This window comes from Agelaius phoeniceus, chromosome 1 (assembly GCF_051311805.1).
Source record: "Agelaius phoeniceus isolate bAgePho1 chromosome 1, bAgePho1.hap1, whole genome shotgun sequence".
Classification (NCBI taxonomy): domain Eukaryota; kingdom Metazoa; phylum Chordata; class Aves; order Passeriformes; family Icteridae; genus Agelaius; species Agelaius phoeniceus.
In genome coordinates, this window is record NC_135265.1 from 38800945 (window position 1) to 38820551 (window position 19607).

General features: G+C 37.0%; 1 long non-coding RNA gene across 1 annotated transcript in view; it reads right to left on the reverse strand.

The window, feature by feature from the left end:
* LOC143695738 (uncharacterized) overlaps positions 1-4135 on the reverse strand; it is a 49090-nt gene extending 44955 nt beyond the window's left edge. Inside the window, exons 1-3 of the long non-coding RNA XR_013185270.1 lie at positions 4075-4135; positions 1730-1879; positions 1175-1236 (exon numbers count right to left, since the gene is read on the reverse strand). This is a non-coding gene — a long non-coding RNA (uncharacterized LOC143695738). The remainder of the gene's footprint in view (positions 1-1174; positions 1237-1729; positions 1880-4074) is intronic.
* Between the last annotated feature and the right edge of the window lie 15472 nt (positions 4136-19607).

Here is a 19607-nt window from a genome sequence, read left to right on the forward strand (position 1 = left end):
GCAGGAAAGTGAACAAGAAAGTTCCTTTTTAAGTCCCCATCCGCAAGCTGGATGCACATGAAAAACATACAAAATCTATCATGTTTATAACTTGGTTTGATGTACAAGTGACCAAAAACATACCTGGGAGCTAGGAAAAAAAAGGGCTTTGAAGTACTTTTTCTGTTAGGCATTTAGCTATGGCAAGCTGGACTTTGTCATGTCCTAACTGACCATGATTCAGGATGTTCATCCACTGCTCTGTCTAGGTGACACAAATCACAAAAAAGACAGCTAAAGACCTACCAGAGCAGAATAATCATTTTCCTTTGAGGGATAGGCAGAAAGAGAAGGAACTGAAAAGTAAGGGGGGGAAAAAGGTGAAAGCAATTTGAGCGTTCTGGTGTCATGCACACCCAATGTAGCTGTTAACACCTGGACAGAAGAGGCCACTGGACCTGTGCGCATTCAAGAAATGAAGGTATCATCTGAGTAATAAATTTTTCAATCTAAATTTTTCTAGAAACCTATGTTCAGCAAAGAAGGAACATGCCCTGTTTTCCCTGGGACATGTGAATTTCTTAGTCACATGTGTGATTGCAGTTGATGGGAATAGAGAATTGTGAAGCCAAGCTTATTTCACTCAGCAGTACAAGGGTGGTACTTTTAGCTTTAATCACAGTGAAGTAACAGTAAAGCAATCAAACAAAGCAAGAGGTACAGGAATGATAGGGTTAAATCAATAAACATTAATAAGACTAGGAAAGCCACAGCACAAAACAATTTATGTAGGAGCTGGCAGGGAAAGATGGAATGAGGGAAATCATACCTTTTACTTTTGCATAGTCTCTAAATGGAGGAAAAGAAAAAGTGCCTATAATTGCACACCAGCATAAATGCTGTAGAAAACAAAATGTATAAATAACCCTGAAGAATGTAAACTATATTTATGCATGCAAAGTCAAAAAATCGTCTCCTGAAAAGGTCACAGCAGAGTTACAAATATGACACACCTAAGGGACACAAATAGGTAACTGGATAAAACAGTACAAATGTAGACTTCCAATCCCATTTAAGAGAAGGAAGATAGGAATATATAGAAAATTAGTTACTGTACAATCACAAACCAAACAACTCCCTCAATATTTAGTTGCAGTTAAAGTATAATGAGATGTTTAAAGAGAAGCCTACTGACCCATCATCCTTGGTTTTCATGGTCTGCAAAGCTTTAGTTAGTTGAAGACTCAGGCACAGCTCCTATTTTTAGGAAGGGAGGAAAAAGAAGAAAATTATTCTAAGCCAGATTCATTTCAGCTAACCATAGCCTCACGCATCACCTTACTAGGAGATTATTTTCTGACTGAATGATGGGGTTGTGTTTAGATTTTTGCACTCTTGTGCAAAATCATAAGCAAAAACCTGACAGGAAACACAAAACAGATCTTCTACTTACATTGTAAGAAATATACTGTGATACAAGATACAGATCCAAAGTTAAGGGGACAATTTAAAAGGGGTACAAACTGCATGCAAAAGCAATAGAGATTACTTCCCAAGAACCCAGTAACAGTCAAAGCCTGGAAAAACCTGTAAATTCTTTTTGAAGAACAATGGTACTGAGGATTAAAAGGAATATTTAGAAAATAGTTTGACTTGTAAGTATAAGTCAATCTTACATACTTATATAAGTGTATATATATAAATACTATAATTATATATTTATATGTATGTATAGACTTAGAGCACTGACCATTTTCTTTGCAGCAGGCACTGTCTGACTTCATTGTAGAGCTCTGGGGAGCAGAGCAGATCCAGTGGCTCTTCTGGCTTTCTTTTAGCATAAGGTATTTCCATGCATCTCTGGCTACAGAGAAGAGGGCTTCTTCAATCAAACCAGACACTACAAAGGACAGTGGAGAGAAATGCAAAGGAGAAGTGGGAGATTTATGGTGCAGAGTGTGAGGCTGTGTCTCCTTCTCTCTCTGCTCCAAGAATGCTGTCCATGTGCCACATGCTCCACATCACCTACAAGGCTACAGACCTGCCCTTTCTCTCAACTCACTGATTAGGTGTTGCTATCTCCACAGAACATTGCAGACATCAGGTCCAAAATGGGCAGCATTTTCCAGCAGATTCATTGTGTAGTGAACAGAAGTTATAAAGCTGAAACCCAAAAGGCTCCTCAGGGCCTTTGAGCTCCTGCCAGATTTCTCCCTTTGGAACCAGCCTTCAGGGCATGAAATATGTGTCATTTCCCTCAGCCAAGGCTCATACAACATAAAGGCTTACCTTTCTTCAAAATGCTTGTTTTAACACACCTCAGTTGGAGGATTACCACATTTTTGCCAGCTGAACTGCCCAGAACCACACACACTTACCAGCTTACATTTCTTTAAAATAATATGGGTTGGAACCATGCAGTTACCATTTGTATTCCAAGGTATTCCCAGGACAAATTATCATTTTAATAGAAAGGTTTATAACCATAAAGAGGTATCATGATGCATCATATAAATTTTTAAAATACATATGCATGGTATTTTTGATAATCATTTTTCACAGCATTCCTTTGTTGAGATTTTTTTAAAGTCTGAAAGCCATCCTCAAAGCTAGGGGAGGGTAGAAAGAAAGGTAGTGCCTTTAACAGTATATTTTCTCACCCTAGCCAGGAAAAAATCTAAACCTACAACTAGGAACACAGATTTGACACCTGACATTGTTCAAATCCCCCACATATCCCAAATCAAAACCATACAGAGAAAGGTTACATAAAAACAACGCGAAGAGTGCAAGAAAAGTGAAGGCAAAAGAAATCACACAGGATGTGACTTGATCCAGAGGACATAGTGAACCAAAGGGCCAGAGACCTGATTGGTATTTCTCTTGTCAGGAAAGGGAGTTAATGAAGAGGACATCATTTTATCTTTGACCTGTGTCAAGCAGTAAAAGCTACTTAAGTTTTCCTGCTAAAATTAAGAGGCATACAACAAAGAGGAAGGGGTCAGGTCAGGAGAGTTAATGTTTGGCCATGTGGGCAATGAGCCCAGTCAGGGACAGTCAGGTCTGAGAACAGTTCAGACTGTTCCTCAAAGATGATGAAAATCCAATGCAAAGCAAGTAGGGACTGACTTTGGGATTTTCTGCAGGAGCTCACACAATTTCCAAAGGGCAGATTTTAGACAGAACTATTAGCTAGTTCCCAAGTAAGTCAATAAAAATAATGATAGAACTTTACCATCTCCCCTTACTCTGGTGTTTTTCCCTCAGGCCAGATCATACATGCTCCTTCCTAAAGCTGAGAAAACACAGACAACTCTTTTTCTTTTTTTTTTCATGAAGGCAAAATATTATGTGGTAACTATAGCACATTTCACTAACACTGAGAGTACAGGTGCAAAGTAGGAAGACACACAGCACAGAGAATGTTTAAATCTAACCTAGCAAACATTTCCAAACAAGATTTAAGTACTGTACTGTTGCACCTCTAAACAGTAAGCCTTTGGTGCAGAATGGACTTTTAACACACTCACCACACAGCCCATACCCACCCACTTTGCATGTTCCTGTTGCTGTGTTCTGCATTTCCTTTTGGCAACCACACCTAACCTACTTCCAAAAGAAAACTAAGGCTGTACACCCAGTCAAGAGCAGCACAGTGTTGATCGGAGAAAGCTATCACAAGAGGAAAAATTATAGTTTATAATTGGAAAACAGAGAGAAACAGTAGAGTGCAATTCTAGAACAGTAGCTTTTAAGGTTGTATACTTTTTTGATATATTTTACCTCTTGTGGATGAAATCAATGGGCCTACGCTGTTTTTCAAAATCTAAAGTAGACAAGTCCCTTTTTTATGGCTTAAAAACATAATTTAGCCTTTGCTGAGCAGACTTCTTTCTGCACACAAAGGATGTCAGTCAATTACATCGAAACAACTTCATTCAGGTCACTAAACATCAGTAGGTAGCATGATTTAGTGCCAGCAGTGTATTACACAAAAGCACAGCAATTTTGAGGTTTGGAATTGAAATGGAAATTGCAACGTGGATGAATAATGATGGTAAGAACATATTGCAGCAGGGAGCATCCTGCACTTACCTCATGACCAACCCATTGCTGACAAGGAATTCTTCTCCCACACCATAAAACAGCAGCATTGTATTTTCTTAATTCAAGTTCATTTCTAGCATTCGCATGCAAACTCCCGTGCAAGTGCTCTGGTCCCATATATCAAGAAAGTTAAAAAAAAAAACCCAGGTTATTACAATTAGTTTCATAGTTCTAGATTCATAAAAGCTAGTTTATTTCCTTGCATAATTGAATGTTTTTATTTAAAACTAACATTTTGCAATAGTAGATATTCCTGACTGTGCTTTTTCTCTGAGAAAGAACTAGGATTGGTGATGACTTATATTTATTGATCCAAAATTTCCAACTTCTTTCCTAGCTCAATGAAAGATATTGTGGTTTAGCCACTATTCAAAGAGGCCAAACTTCTAACACATGTCAGAAAAAGGGTTTTGACATTTTCTTACAAAAATTAACAAAATGCACACCAGCTTCTTGTAACTAGAAGCCATTTTAATTTCCCTTTTTTTATGGGCATGTAGTAATAGGATATGCGGTGATGGCTTTAAAATGATAGTGGGTTTGGATTAGATTTTAGGAATAAATTCTTTATTCTTCTGGCTTATGAGGTAGGATGGCCAGGTTGGATGGGGGTCTGAGCAAACTGGTCCAGTGGAAGGGATCATTGGCCACAGCAGAGTGGTTGAAACTAGATTATTTTTAAGACTCTTTCCAATCTAAACCACATGAATTACTAATTTTTAAAAAAATCAAACTGAAGTCATATCCTGTGTAATACACAGTATGTTTCTGTACACACTATGGGGCTCCTAATACCAACACTGAAAAATGAGTTCTAATTTTAAAAATAAATAAACAAACAAAAACCAGCTGTCTCAACCAACACTACTCATCTAATTCAAAACTGGCATCGTCTGTTGACCAGGAGGAAGCAGATAATTCTTCCAACTACTGCATTTCTCTGTTCAAAGCAACAATTTATTCTTTACTATTAAAAAATTCATCTTGAAGAATGAGGACTATTTCTTAGCTGTGATTATTACCTCTTGGCTCATATACTCTGACAACCAGAGGTATTACACTATGAAATTCTTTTTCCACATGATGGATTTCATCAATTGCTCTCTAGCAGTATCTAAACTATCATGTTACACCAACCAAAGATCATCTTTACTGTGAAAGATTTGGAATTATGTAAAAGATTTGGCATCATTTAAAAAGTGCTTCAATGCAGTTCATTGCCTTCACACTGCCAGTTTTTTCCTCTACGCACTTAACACAGGATCACATGTTCATAATCAAAGGCAAAAATCAAAGAACAAAACACTTTCTGATATTGTTCTAATTTCAAAGGGGAAAACAAACAGCCCACATTTTGGGGAACATGGAGTGAAAGCAAAAGGAACAATTGCAGCCTGTTCCCAAGAGCAGTGACTTTCTGATGTTGAAACCAGTACAAATCCTTTACGTGTTAAATGAATGGGAATTACAAAAATATTTCTTTCTGACTCTGTCCTTCATTAGGAATGTTAAACAAAGAAAATATGCTCCAAAATCTAAAAAGCTGTTAGAAAGATGATTCTGCAGACATAGAAAGACACTTAGATGGATACACCTTGGTTTACTAACAAAAGTCTCTGATGGCAAATAGTTCATCAAGATAGAAACCACCTCATATCAACCACTCAAGAGCTTTAGGCAGTAGCATCCAAAACAACTGTTACAAATTGTGACAATGAATGTTCCAGTAGAGGCTTTTATCATCACCAGCTTGAGCCTTGCACAGCTAATGCATCTTTTACCAACTAGAATATGTTTTACTACTTTATAATATATGGCAAATCAAAGAGAATTATGCATTCCCTGACTGTAAGTAACCATGTGCTCCTTATATCTGGGAAACAGTGTGCAGGGTAATCTTAGAAAATCTGAAAGTATATAGTCTGAAGGCCTGAGTCTGCTTTAACTTTTTCCATGAAGTTTGAATTAGACAATGTTACTGGCTTTGAGAATTGGGTACAGCAGGCACAACCCATCTCTTAACGCAGCAACAACAGATTCACTCAAGTAAAAAAAATTAAAATAACCAACCAAAAAAACACATTAATGTGGGCACTTAACAGCTGTTTAATATAGACACAAAATTTACAAATCATAACACTTAAATAATGACTCATCAGTGGAGACAAATAAGCAAAACCAGTTCAAATTTTAACCCTGCATAATGTAAGAGTTCAGTCATTTTTGGTTTTTATTGCAATAACATTATTTCTGGGGTCAAATATAATAGCTTCAAAAAAACCTTTCAATCTGCATAGACATTTACCAACATTATTCTTTCTAAAACTGATTTTCAATTCAGTAATACAATTTACTGAACATCCACTTACTTACATATTTGATTATAAAACCTGAGCTCCTAAACATTCTGAAAACAAGCCACTTACTTACATATTTGATTATAAAACCTGAGCTCCTAAACATTCTGAAAACAAGCCACAGACTTTCATCCATGGTTTCAAAAGCAGGAAGTTTCATGGTATTATGATTCTGAAATGTAAGAGCTGACTACAAGAACATGCCTGACTAGCAGCATATTGTTGATATTTTCTACAGTCACACACTATTGAGAGCTGATTAGATATTAGATTTGATTTCTAATCTTTTTTTTTATTTTGTTTTATAACCTACAGAAAACTGAGTCTACACCACGCACTCCTAAAAATCTCACAGCAAAATAGGAACTGGACAAGGAAAAGAAATAAGATAAAAACGGTATACTCCACTTTCTAACTTCATCATGCTAGAAAATATGGTGCTGCAAAGATCACTTATTTTCTTACCTAAGGGTTCTCTCCATCATGAAATCTGCCATAGGGTAAAGGAGAGAAATAGTCCTAGGAAAACTGAAGAAACAAAGCCAAAAATTATAGTCCAGTAACACACAATAGGTACTTGAAGATTTTCTCCCAATGGATCAATAAACAAGTTCTTAGTAATAGACATCTTCCCTAGAAGTTCTAAACAAAATTAAAATCTATCTACTTGCCTATCCCAGAAGACAAAGCTCCTTCTTATTTTGCCACTTAAACAACTTCTGCTGTGTTTGCTTGATTTTACGCTTCTGTTTGGTATGGTATTTCTGTTACTGTTTCAAGTAGATATGCCTCTTCCAAAAGGGAAATTATCAGGGTAACAAGGCTGTCAGTGCCTCCCAGTATGCCAGGGGCACTTTACAGACTGACAAAGGAGCTAAAAAAAAGGAACGGAAATAGTCTTCAAGTCCTGACACGTCTGAGATACAACACATCACAAGTCAGATGCAAATGAAGACTGCACACTTGAATTAGCCTTTATTTTCTTACAGGGGAAGAGATAGTAAAAATAAATAAATTTCTTTCCACAGGCACCCTGAGGCACTTGGACAAGCTGTTACTAACCATTCCTTTCTCTGCTTTCCCACCCCCCAACCTGCTATATATTCTCTAATTCTAAGCATACATTTAAAAATTATTTGTCATTTTAGCTACTCCACAGGATGGATTAGGATCCTTAAGACCTTTTCATTTACTGAACAACCAAATAAAATAAAAGGTTAATAGTTCAAGAATAGCTACAAGTAAAATGGACCTAAAGTCATTCCTGGTCTAACCTCATTACTTCATAGACTCAGCTTTTACTGCATGTTTTATACATAGCATCTCTGAAGCAAATAAAGCATAAGGGCTTTCAGGAGATGTTATACATTATAATGAAATATATCAGAATACTTTCTTTTTTTAAGCACATTGCTCTGTCTCAACTTCATGATTTCAACAGGACACAGTAAAGAGTAAATAATATATACTACAAGAGTTCTAGTCTGGCTTGCTTCCTTTGAGCATAGGTGACATTAGGTTAATTGGTTTTAATGCTGGGGTGAAATTTCTCTATTAACTTCTGTTCTTGTTGTTGCTATTATATACCTGCATTTAGTGTAATACAATTTACTGAATTAAGAAAACTATTGAAAACATCTGAATTAGCTAGATTTTCCTGTGTGGGAAGAGGAAGGTCAAAGACATACCAAGTGATGGTGCAAGCCTTCAGGGCAGCCAGGAAAAGAAGCTGCATTCCATTATGACAAAACAAAACAAAAGTAGAAGAAAAAACCAAACCAAAACAAACAAAAATAAAAACCCGAACAACACTTCGGGCAAGCTATGCAGCTCTGTGAAAGGATAAGAGAGAGCTGGAGTCAGACCTTGCTTGCCAGCAGGCAAAGTTCAAGTGCTCACTGATGTAAGGTCACATTGAAATAGATTGCATTTGAGATGGAATCTTCAGTGATTGAGTTGAACTTTATGTTCCGGATGTCTTCATGTAAAGGTGCACTTTTGTAACACTAAGGAGGCTGAGGCAGACATTTTATAACCCCTGTGCTTCTGTGAAGTCCCTTACAGAAAGGATTTAGCACAATGGAGATTTTTTCCATATTTTCACATTCACTGTAGAATTGCTCTTAGACATATTTATTGAATAAGCAGGCACACCTGTTACATTTAAATGCAAGCAAACTGGGTTTATTTCCAAGAACCCACTGTGCTGACAAAAGGTTAGTTACACAAATCAGTTTGACAAATACCAAAACTTATGAAGCCTGATGTCTTTTGCATAACACCCTGTACAATGTGTTTCATTCTTACAAGGTCCTGCAGATGGGATGAGCACTTTTGTGACATTTGGTCAGCCAATACATTTCAGAAGGGAAACGTGGGCAAGAAATGGTCAGACTATTATTTACAAGGGTGAATCACAAGAAGCTTCTCCCAAACATATTGTCTCTGAGAGGCGCAGGTTGTGGTTCCTGCCCTATTCTTACAAAACACTGCTGTGTATTAACACTTTAAGGCATTTATTTATTAACAACTGAGGCCTTTGGGCATCCACACTTCAGCAGCTCTCACTCAGGTAAAAATTTATTAACTTCAGCATGCAGCATCCTAGCATCTCTCTGCTAGTCCTTACAGGAGCAGTACTATCACACTCTCTCATCACGCAGGTAGTTTGATAAGGATATCATCACAGGGAGGATATAGACACAGAACCATCAATTATTTCCTCTCCTAGATAGAGAAGGTCAGGAGATACTACAAATGTGAGATATAAAAATGAAGGATATCTACCCAAAACCACTTTGTTGTAGTTTTCATTACAGAGCATGTGAGGAATAATGAAAAGACAGCTATATTTTTTTGGTCTACTGATATAAACAGTAAAGAAGGATAGAAATTTTATGTAGCAGGGCAATTTGCAGGGCATTAAACTATGTTAATTAAAATAAATTAAAAGTAGGAAATTTTGGGTTAAATATTGGAAAACACTGGCAGTTGGTCATATCTGTTTTACAGAGGAACTTTGTCATTTGGGACATGTAAACTAGCACACCAAAGCCATCAAGAATTTGTGAAAACACAGGTATGAATTAGATTATTTAATATTTTTGGAATAATCTCAATTCTTAGACCACATGAGAATGAAAACAGGGCCCAGTTAGCAGTACCAATATTGTTTCTAATATTTGCCATTCTTTTTGCAATCAGCTCCGTTTGGAAAGTTGAAGTCCTCTGAATACAGACAGCACTATTAATCATATATTATACCTTGAGATGGATATCCATCCCTTCTCTCCTTCACACATGTTGGGAAACCATTAAAGAGAGCAAAGCAGAAAGGCACAGCCGGTCAAACTGCACAGCACTAGAAAGGTTAGCACACTACTGTTGCCAGCTTCAGTCTTTTCCAGCCTGGATGACAGATGAAAAATTCCATTTTTGTGACAAAACTGGTAATGAGGATAGAAAATGGCAGCATATGAATCCAGCTTTCTGACAGGGCTCATAATGAGAATCAGAATTGCACAAAGTTAATCTAATCCCATCACAGCACTACAACTCAACTCACAGGGGACTTGCTTATACCTATAATTTCCTTTATGGTCTCTAGGAGCACAAATCTTATGTGGAAAAAAGATGCAAGAGCAGAATTTGGAACTAAAAAGGCCTGCACTATCATAAAATAATGTGGAGACTGATAGATCATCAACTTCAAGCCTCAGCATTGTGAGTAAATGCATACTAGTACAAACATTTTTTCATGCACACAAGTGACAAAACACAATTAAAAGGTAGATTTCCTCTGATCTAGCAGATGAACTGTAAACTGGCTTTACCATTTGAAGACAGATGTACTAACATCCATTTAGTAACTTCGCTCCTGTTAGACAGCAATGCTGTGCATTATTCCTTAAATAGAAATTTAAGGAATTTTTACCATTAACCATCTATTTTTTAACCATTATTTTAGAAGGTATGTGGACTTTCCAGTTTACCTTTGAGTTTTTAGAAACTCTTTTCAGAATTATCACTATCTTTCTTTTTTTTTTCAATCAGCTGCTGTAAATGAGATCTCAAAATTTTAAGTACATAAAAACCAGTTCTGTTAGCAATGTTTAGTTTCTAGGAGTTGAAGAGTATAGTTTCTAAACAGTGTATACAGAAAAGACTGTAAACAAAAATAATGCAAAATTAGCTGGCAGACACATCACTAGACCTAGAAATGTTCTTATTTAGGGGAATAGTCCCAGTTATCACTGGAGGAATTTCGTTTCATATGCATCCCTCAGTATGGGAACCTTTTGCTTCAGATATGTAAAAATAACTAGGATAAAATATTCTCCCTCTCATTACTTTCCCTCAGTCTCATTATTCAACTGATATTGAAAACACACATGGGATTACAAATTAATCCCTTCTTAGTTAAAAAAAAAGAGCAGAAAACTAGGTTTACCTTGCATCCTAACAAGCTGCATCAGGTAGACGTAGATATTAGTAAGTCTACACAACAAAAGAGATAGCAAGAAAGTTTGATTCCTGTGGTCAAAAAGTAGCTTATTAGACAGGACTTAAAGTTGCACAGATTGATCCAGTTCCTCAGAAAGAAACCACACAGGCTTGTCTGGAAGCATAAGTGGGCCACTTCCAATCAGCACATTCTTCACATGTGGAAAGAGCTGCCACTTCAACGGATTGTAAAATCCCAAGTGTAATTATTGAAATATGTCATTTTATAGACAATAAAAAAAAAATCCAAGTTCTGTAAGATCTTTACAGGACTGAGAACTGAGAGGATATATGCTGGAACAAATCTAAACAAATAAACATTTACATATATGTAAGACAAGATCTTTCATGACTAAGTTATGACAAGACCGAGCATAACTCATTGTTTCATGACCAAGCACAGTTCATGCTTTCATATTTTACTTTTGTAAAATTTAGCACTATACAGATAAAATGCTGTTGAAGAGAGCATTTAACTTAATGCAGAAGATTTAGTCTAGGGGATATATTATTAGGAAAAGAAAATCACATCAAATTATTTTTAATGGGTTTTTTTTTAATCCCTTATTTGCCTATTGTGACAATCACTGAAGTAAACATCATATGTATTTTCAAAATCTAGTATGGCTTTCCTCTTGTAAGAGCACCATGTCCCTAGTACAAGTTAATACTTTTTTCTTCAAAGAATAACATTTTTCCAAATACAAAATGCAAAAAAAAAGTCCCAAATACCATACTCTCAGTTATTTTCTTCTACTTCAGAAGACACTAATACTGTGACTCCTCCCTGAACCATAGTCAGTCATACATTTTCAGGTTACAAGTTACCAGAAAAGCCAACTCACTGGCACAAAACATGTTTTCATACAGGAAGGATTCAAATTCTGTTAGAAATATAAACATTGATTTTAAAGTTATGGTGGATAAACCCTTCAAAAGAGTAGCATGCACAAAGAGTGACAACAAATGGCTGATTTACAACCCTACTGTAAGGGTACAAAGACTTCTCTCAACTGTATTGTCAAAGTTTAGAGCATCTAATTAATTTTTGCAGCAGTAGAAGGTTCAAAAAACTATAAAAGTAGCAGGAAAGGAAAAAAGAACTTAGGTAACAATGATATTATGTGTGTTATTGACATCTCTCTGAAGAACTAGAAGGCAGTTGCCGTCACATGGCTGGGAAGACACAGGTACAGAGGAAATCTCATGAGAAACTATGTGGAGAAGCTGCCTGACCTAGCATCCCATTATACCTCTACTTCAACTAACAGAGAAACAAGCTATACAGTACCCTTTACAACTGATTAAAAGGTTCTTTTCCTCCTAACATATTTTGCTTGCACTTGTACAACCAAGAAGCTGGACTCTTACTTCCTAGGATAAAGCAGTGGCGGGGAGGTGATTTGTTTCAAGTTAATTCTATCATTCTTTTATTGGAAGATTTTAACAGGCATGAGGAGTGCTAATTTTTTCCACATGAACTCATTTGAAGTGCATGAAAAGTCTTTAGATACCTTTAACAAGTTTATTGGACTCATTAGTCCTACAAAGGGACTGCAGGAAATGCATTTCATATGGAAATGGATGTGGAGTTATTAAAGCCTGGAAGCAACAGCCTCCAGGACATAAAGTCTGTAACCTGTAATAGTCTTGGCCTTGGAGCAAGAGGCAAGCACTGAAAAGATAACCTGTATCACTCTTCAGTGCTTCCAGAGGTTTACAACAAGTACATGGCACAGTACCAGCATAATAAATGAAATCTTCAAATATCCTACCATAAACATACAGGTAAATTTTATTTTTTGTGACTTTTATCTTCCAAGATATTATGCAACTTGTCATTGTAGCAAGATCTCATCCTCTAGGATTCATAAACCAGTTCTTTGCATGACAGATTATTGCATGCTAAGCAAAGTCAAACTTATATTAAAAGGCTAAGTTTACAGATGCACACAACACTAGATATCTCCATTTAGTGTTACTCAGAATATCCAGATTCTTTTATTACTCTTTAGTTAATTCAAGAGGAAAACACAACAGTTTGAGGTGAAAAGGTCTGTAGTTAAGTTCCACATCTGTGTCATGCACATCCTCAGGCTTGGTATGTCATTGTAGAGTGAATGGTGGAACACACACAACTTCCCTGACACAACCACACTGGGACAGCAGCCAACCAAGCCAGGTGGTGAACAGTCCTCCAGCCCTAAATTCCAGGGGGAGTTCCACACCTCATACGGTCCATTCTCTTTTAGGACCAGAAAATGTTTTTAAGTACAAAAAAATACGCATTGGTAAACACATAAAAATATTGTTCTGCTAAATAAGTTTGTATAAAGTGTCATCCTTGAATATGAACACAAAGATAAAAATTAAATTTCTAAAACTGTAGGTATAAAGTGTATAAGACATCCTTTAATAAGAGTAATGTATTAATAAAAGCATAAATTTAAGTATCAAACCATCATGGGAACCTACACACCAACCAGGACACTCAGTAACTCGGTACTTACATTTTTGAGAAGTTTAGGTTATGTGCATATGGTTTAGTAATTGGAAATGGAATAATTAGAATAAATTCCACCTTTTCCTAGAAGTAAATATTCAATATGTGTGAGAAGCATCTGAAAGCTTCACTTTGCCAGTCATTGAAGACAATGGGAGCAACATCATGTAATGTACCAGCCTATAAACAGAGTAATTCATCTGGCCTCAGTGCTTTTTACTGCAACTCTTCCCAGGATCCTCCACTAAAAAATCCAGCCTAAAAGCACTCACTAGTTGTTTTGTTTTTTATTTTATGGCAAAATACGATGAGACTTTGAACAGCACTAAAACCCAAATACTGCTATATCCTTAAAAACCTTAACCTTGGTCTCATATGTTGGTAGGTTAATTGAAAACAAATTTCTTCCCCTGCTTGTCATAAACCAAATTGCTCACCTCATTATCTTTACTTCTGCTACTTAGTATCATATTTGACTTCAAAAGAGGCATTGAGTCCATGGGCTGTTTCTGACCATCTGTTCCTATACTGCATTAAAAGCAAGTGTTCACTAGTTTTGGCCTCCTGCCCAAAATCTCTCTTAAAAAAATAATCACAGAATACATTGAAGCACTTTGTTTGGGTATATTTTGCAAAGTTAAGGTGAATGTACATTTGTGTTCCTGAACAAACCCTTATACAAACAATTTATGCTTGCTGAATAAAAAATTAATTTGTGGAGGAATAGGAAGGTTTAGGATTAGGGAGAAGAAGGAAGAGAAAGACTTGGGATAGGAAGCATAAGAGAAAAACAACTGCCTGGACAGGATCTCCTTCCTTGTCCCTCTGGTTTCTGCTGCCCTTCTATGCTTTAAGGAGGGTTGGGCCACTGATTTGCCTCAATTTTCTCTTCAAATTTGTACTGTTCCCTGTTCTGAGCCTCTTGGCATAGGACAATATGACTGAAGCACTTTTGGAGACCTCCCCAGCCACTACACCAGTGCCTGCTCCATTAAGCAGTGTATGTCACACCCACAAGAAAGGCCAACATTTTCATAGCAAGAGTCAGAAGCAAATAAAGTCTGATTAAGCTTCTCCTCCCTCAAGGTTACTATCCCAAGCTAATGACAATATACGAGATAAGTACTGTCAACCCCTGCAGGACACATTAAATTCCAGTTAAATACAGATTAGATGAGTACTGCAAAAATCAGTTATAAAGGCTACAGCCCTTTTAACTATCTGGCATCCACTGCAAGGCCAGGGCAACAGCAGGTGCTCCTGTTAAAAGATGTACAGCAGCAAGCAAGGTTTAGATGAAGGTCGTATTTCTCACAGTGTCCTTTTGAGGGGAAAAAATTCACATTGGATTACTAAGAACAAAGAAAAAACCAAAAAACAAATAAACAGAAACAAACAAACAAAACCATGGGATACAGAAAACAGTTGAATAAGAAGAATGCTTTATAGAGAGGGACAAGAGATATTATATGAAAGTCATTATATTCAACTTATATAATTTTCTGCAAGTATAATCAGACATAACCAACACTTGCCACAATCATGATGGTTCCTTCAGAATATACTGCTGAGGGAGTGGATGGAGAGTCACTTACCCTGCAAAGGCAGCAAGAAAAATATTGGACAAGTTAGTTCCTAAACACACTAAATACTGGTAAGATAAGTAAACCTGAACACAGGAGTGATGAAGTGTCTGCACTACTATGCCTGTAAAAGCCAAACATGCTCTTGGTCAGAATTGGTGATTGAATTTCTCAGACTGGCAGCAGAGTCTTAGAGAAAAACAGGCAAAAAAAAAAAAAGTATGCACTTACCTTAGCTGAAGGTGCCCTTAAGTTCCAGGGCATAAATTGCCACTAGAGTCTCCAAACTCTGTGGGTGCACACATGTTAGGAAAGTGTTCTGAAAAATATGAAGACAACGTTCATGGAAAAACTTACAGGAAAGAAATATCACCACCAACACAAATACAGTTAATTTCTTTCTGTAGGGCCACTGCACATTTTTAGTACAAAAACTGAAAACTTTCCAGAAAATCCAAATATTGTCTATATAGCCATTTTAAGATAATTTTACTTGATATCTGTACTTGGATTTTTAGATGCATTCTGCTCTTTTATTTTTCTTTTTGGGGAAAGTGAGGGAGAAAGGCATGTTGGAGCACCAATATTTTTTTCTCCTTTCCCCTCACTCCATACCCACTGTGCTCATCATTCAACAATACACAAAAGCAGATGGTCTGTTTCTGTCAACTAATACATTACTACTGAGTCCATTCATCAACCACACAATGCTCAAGACAACAACTCTCTGTTATTAACTAACCAGTTTCTGTCAAATGATTTTACTAGAGTTGCTAAATCCACTCTTATTTTCTTCCACATGAAAGACTGCATCAGCAACTAAACAAGGAACATGCCTGTTGGTCAAACTGCTCCTGAGGAGAGAGGACCATCCACCTCTAGAGCAACAGTGCCACTCACACACCACAAGGCAACAGTTCAGTTAAATAAAAGCTCAGAAGAGACAAATCCTCATATGCAGCAATTAACCTACAACTGGTAACATATTTAGAGCAGTAAAATCACTGACTTGCATAAAAAACTCTGATTAGGGCACAAGAATCCCCCAAATAGTTTAAACATACTAACTAGATCCTCCACTGCTGCTGAGGTTTCTGCAAAGATTTCCTTTCCATTTCACCCATAATCCCATAAAGTCATAGACAGGTTAGACTTGTAACATGAACATTGAGATAGTTTGTCTGCTGTAATTTATGATCCCACATAGAATTATATAAAATTATATAGAATTTTAAACCTGCCTGAACTCTTCAGACACCTCAATTTGAAATGGAAAAAGATTGAAAGTAACTTCATTAGTGTGCCAGTTTGCAGGTATGACATTTTATTTGAAATCACTGCATGGAGCTGCAGCAGAAGAGATGTGGAAGCTGTGGAGACCGGCACTAATCTGCTTTTGGAGCATATCTGTACATTTAAGATACAACAAAAAAAAAGCAAAGAGAATACATCAAACCAGGAAATAAGCAGCAATAATTCATCACAAAATGGCATATCATATTCCTCTTCTCCCTACTATTTCCCCCCAGTTCCCCATAAAGAATTACCCTCAAAAAAAAGGGGTTAACAGCATTTCACACCATTAAATAAAGTTTGGTTCAGCTCACGTGCCTCTACTTCTTCATACTGAGGATAAGAAAAACTAAATCCTTTTGCTAACTGAAAAAGCTCCAGGGACATTTATGGACCTGTAGGTAAAACCTAGCATCTTGAATTGTATCCAGAAAAGTCTCAGGCTCCACAGGTATCGAAGTAATTTTTCATCAACTTGAGGCTGATTTAAAAGGTTTAGTCCAGAGCACAGCATGTGAAATACATTAATCAAATCTGGACATGAGAGGCAGGCATTTCAGTTTGGGCTTGTGTGCAGAAGGAATCCTTTACTCCTCCTTATTTCAGAGGAAGAAAGGCAAGTTGCAGTGGCCACTGGAGGGCCAGCCAGGACCTTGGGATAGCTAGGTAGGACCATGCCTTCTCATACCATCCTTACTAAAATAAACCTGGGCAAAGCATTCATCTCAACCTCTCCAGAAAGAAGTGAATATAAAAGAAATACTTTGTTCTTATTTTTGGGAAACAAAATCATACTGGACTGAAATCAGACTTCCAAGTAGAAACCTTAGGCATTCTGCAAGATTACTCAATGAGACCAGCCACCAGCACTCCCAATGCTTTTTTTGGTTTCTCATAAAACATTCAAAGCTCAGATGCACGACCCACGTTTTGCATAGCAGAGAAAAAGCAAACCCAGTGTTGTTCTAAAACACCTTTCATACCCCCCGATGATGTTGCCCAAAGCCTGGGCCAACACTGCCAAAACTGTGTATTAAATGAACTTAATTACTGTTACAATTTATGCAGCAGTTCTGGGTCCCTAGGAATGTCCCTCACATGAGCACACATCCTACATGTGATTGCACTGCTTCACAACTTCCACAGCATTTGTGCTGGGGTGCTTCTTCAGAAAAGAGAATTCTCAGATACAAGACTATAAAGATTATGGCTTCAAGGAGAAACCAAATATTCCCTTCTCCTTGGCACACACTGCAGGGCTAAAGTCAGCACAGTCAACTGATTAGACAGGTAAGTGGAAGCGAAGCGTTTCCTCAAATTAAAACGTCATCCTTCCACACTTTTCAAACACTATTTTCCAAGGAATCATTCTAAAGAAAGACTGGCAGTTTTTCCTTATTGAGGTCCTTGAAGACAGCAGAAAGCAATATTTTGTGGTCCATAGGGAGCTTAAACACCAATCTGCTTTCTGTATATACAATCTCACAGATGGAAGTGCCAAACAGATGAAAGTAGATTTCTGATAAGGCCCTGTTCCTCAGTCCCTCTTGGATGTTCTGAACTGCCCAGCTGTACACCTCATGGAAAGATGCAGAATACAGATTTAACTTTAAAGGCTGACTTTGCTGGAAGCCGAAGTCATGGATCTTCAGTTAATCTTATGTTGTTTGATTTATTCTTAATAATCCTGAGCGGCCCCTGAAGAGTTATTTCAAAGACACTTATTTTAAACTTTCACAAACTAAACAAATATGGAACACTGAGTATTAAATGTCAGCTTTGCTATTTTCAATTGCATGTACTGCAAAGAAACATAAGACCAGAATGCAGCATCCACATAGTGCATTGTGTGAAGGGCATTTGAAGCAGTTGACATCGCTCAGCAGCTGACAGCAGGAGACTTGCATCACACGTGAACAGCCTTTAAGTGTTCAAAAGTAAGGTGCTTCCACTGGACAGCTACTGTTTAAGAGAGTTTAAAACAAAAAGCTGTGGTAATATTTCATGTTGCATGCAATTGGATTAATGCAGGGCACTCACTGTATTTGCCATTATGCATAATCCAACATATACTTCTTGGATCAAACTATTTCTGCCGGGCTCAATGCTGCTAAAATAATTTACAGCTACAAAAATAAAAGTTATAAATGTGGTTTTGACAGAGTAATACAGCATTAAGCTTTCTGTGACAGGAACTGGAGATGTTGACTATGTCTTAACTTATTGAAAGTGATTCTGATCACTGGATCTGTAATGTTGCTCACTTATTAAATGACAGACATGAAATCCTTATTTCTCCTTGAGTTTTATTGATTATGAAGCATAGCTTCATTTGGTTCAGGGTTTCTTGGGCAAGGGTTTTTTATTTTATATACTACCTTGAAACAAAACAGGAATTAACTCTATGAATTTTCTGGAAGCAAAATCAAAACTTTTATTTGCCTGCACTTTTACCTACTTCATTTAGGGAGAATGAAATATTTTCTCCTTCCATCAAGAGACCAAAATATTTAAGTGTTTTTTATTATTTCAGATGTCTTGAGACACGTTACATCAGATGTAATACAACCATCACACACCCCAGTCCACTCTGCTACTAGAAATGAATAATTTCTTACATTTTATAGATTGCAGCAACTTTTTTCAGTATATTGGCAAAATATCAATTACAAGGATTTCAAGTATATCAGAAGCACAACTACTCTGGTACATGACAAACTTGTCCTAATGATCTGTACTGCTCTGTACCCACTATTCTGACTATCAGAGCTCCAATTTTCTCTGTCACATTAGCACAGATTACTGCTGCCAGGAATAAAAAAATAATTCTGGGAGGGAAGAGGATCAAAGTGGATAACCCTCTTGCCAGACAGCAGAACATGCATGAACAAACATAGTGGCCATAATCCTTAATTCCTAGGCTCAGTCCAGGAACATTCCTCTGGAACTCTTGGCAAAGGGCATCACAAAACTGACCTCTCCTCAGGCACTATAGAGAAGATTTATAATAGAGACATTCTATCTCACTCTCCTACATCTGCCAAGTTCTTTTTTACACACACTCAAAAATAAAATTTTCAAACCAAGTTCAAACCAGAATGCTTCATTCTGAAAATATTCCTTATTATTAAAAAATAAAAAAAGTGGTCCTGCTTCTCCAATCACTTACGCATGTGAACAGTCTTAAAAGTCCAAAAAGAAGGAAGAGGTAATATTCAGGGATTTTCACTGCATACTTGCTTTACCAGCTAACTAACAGCACAGGGATAAATCTTGGCTGAG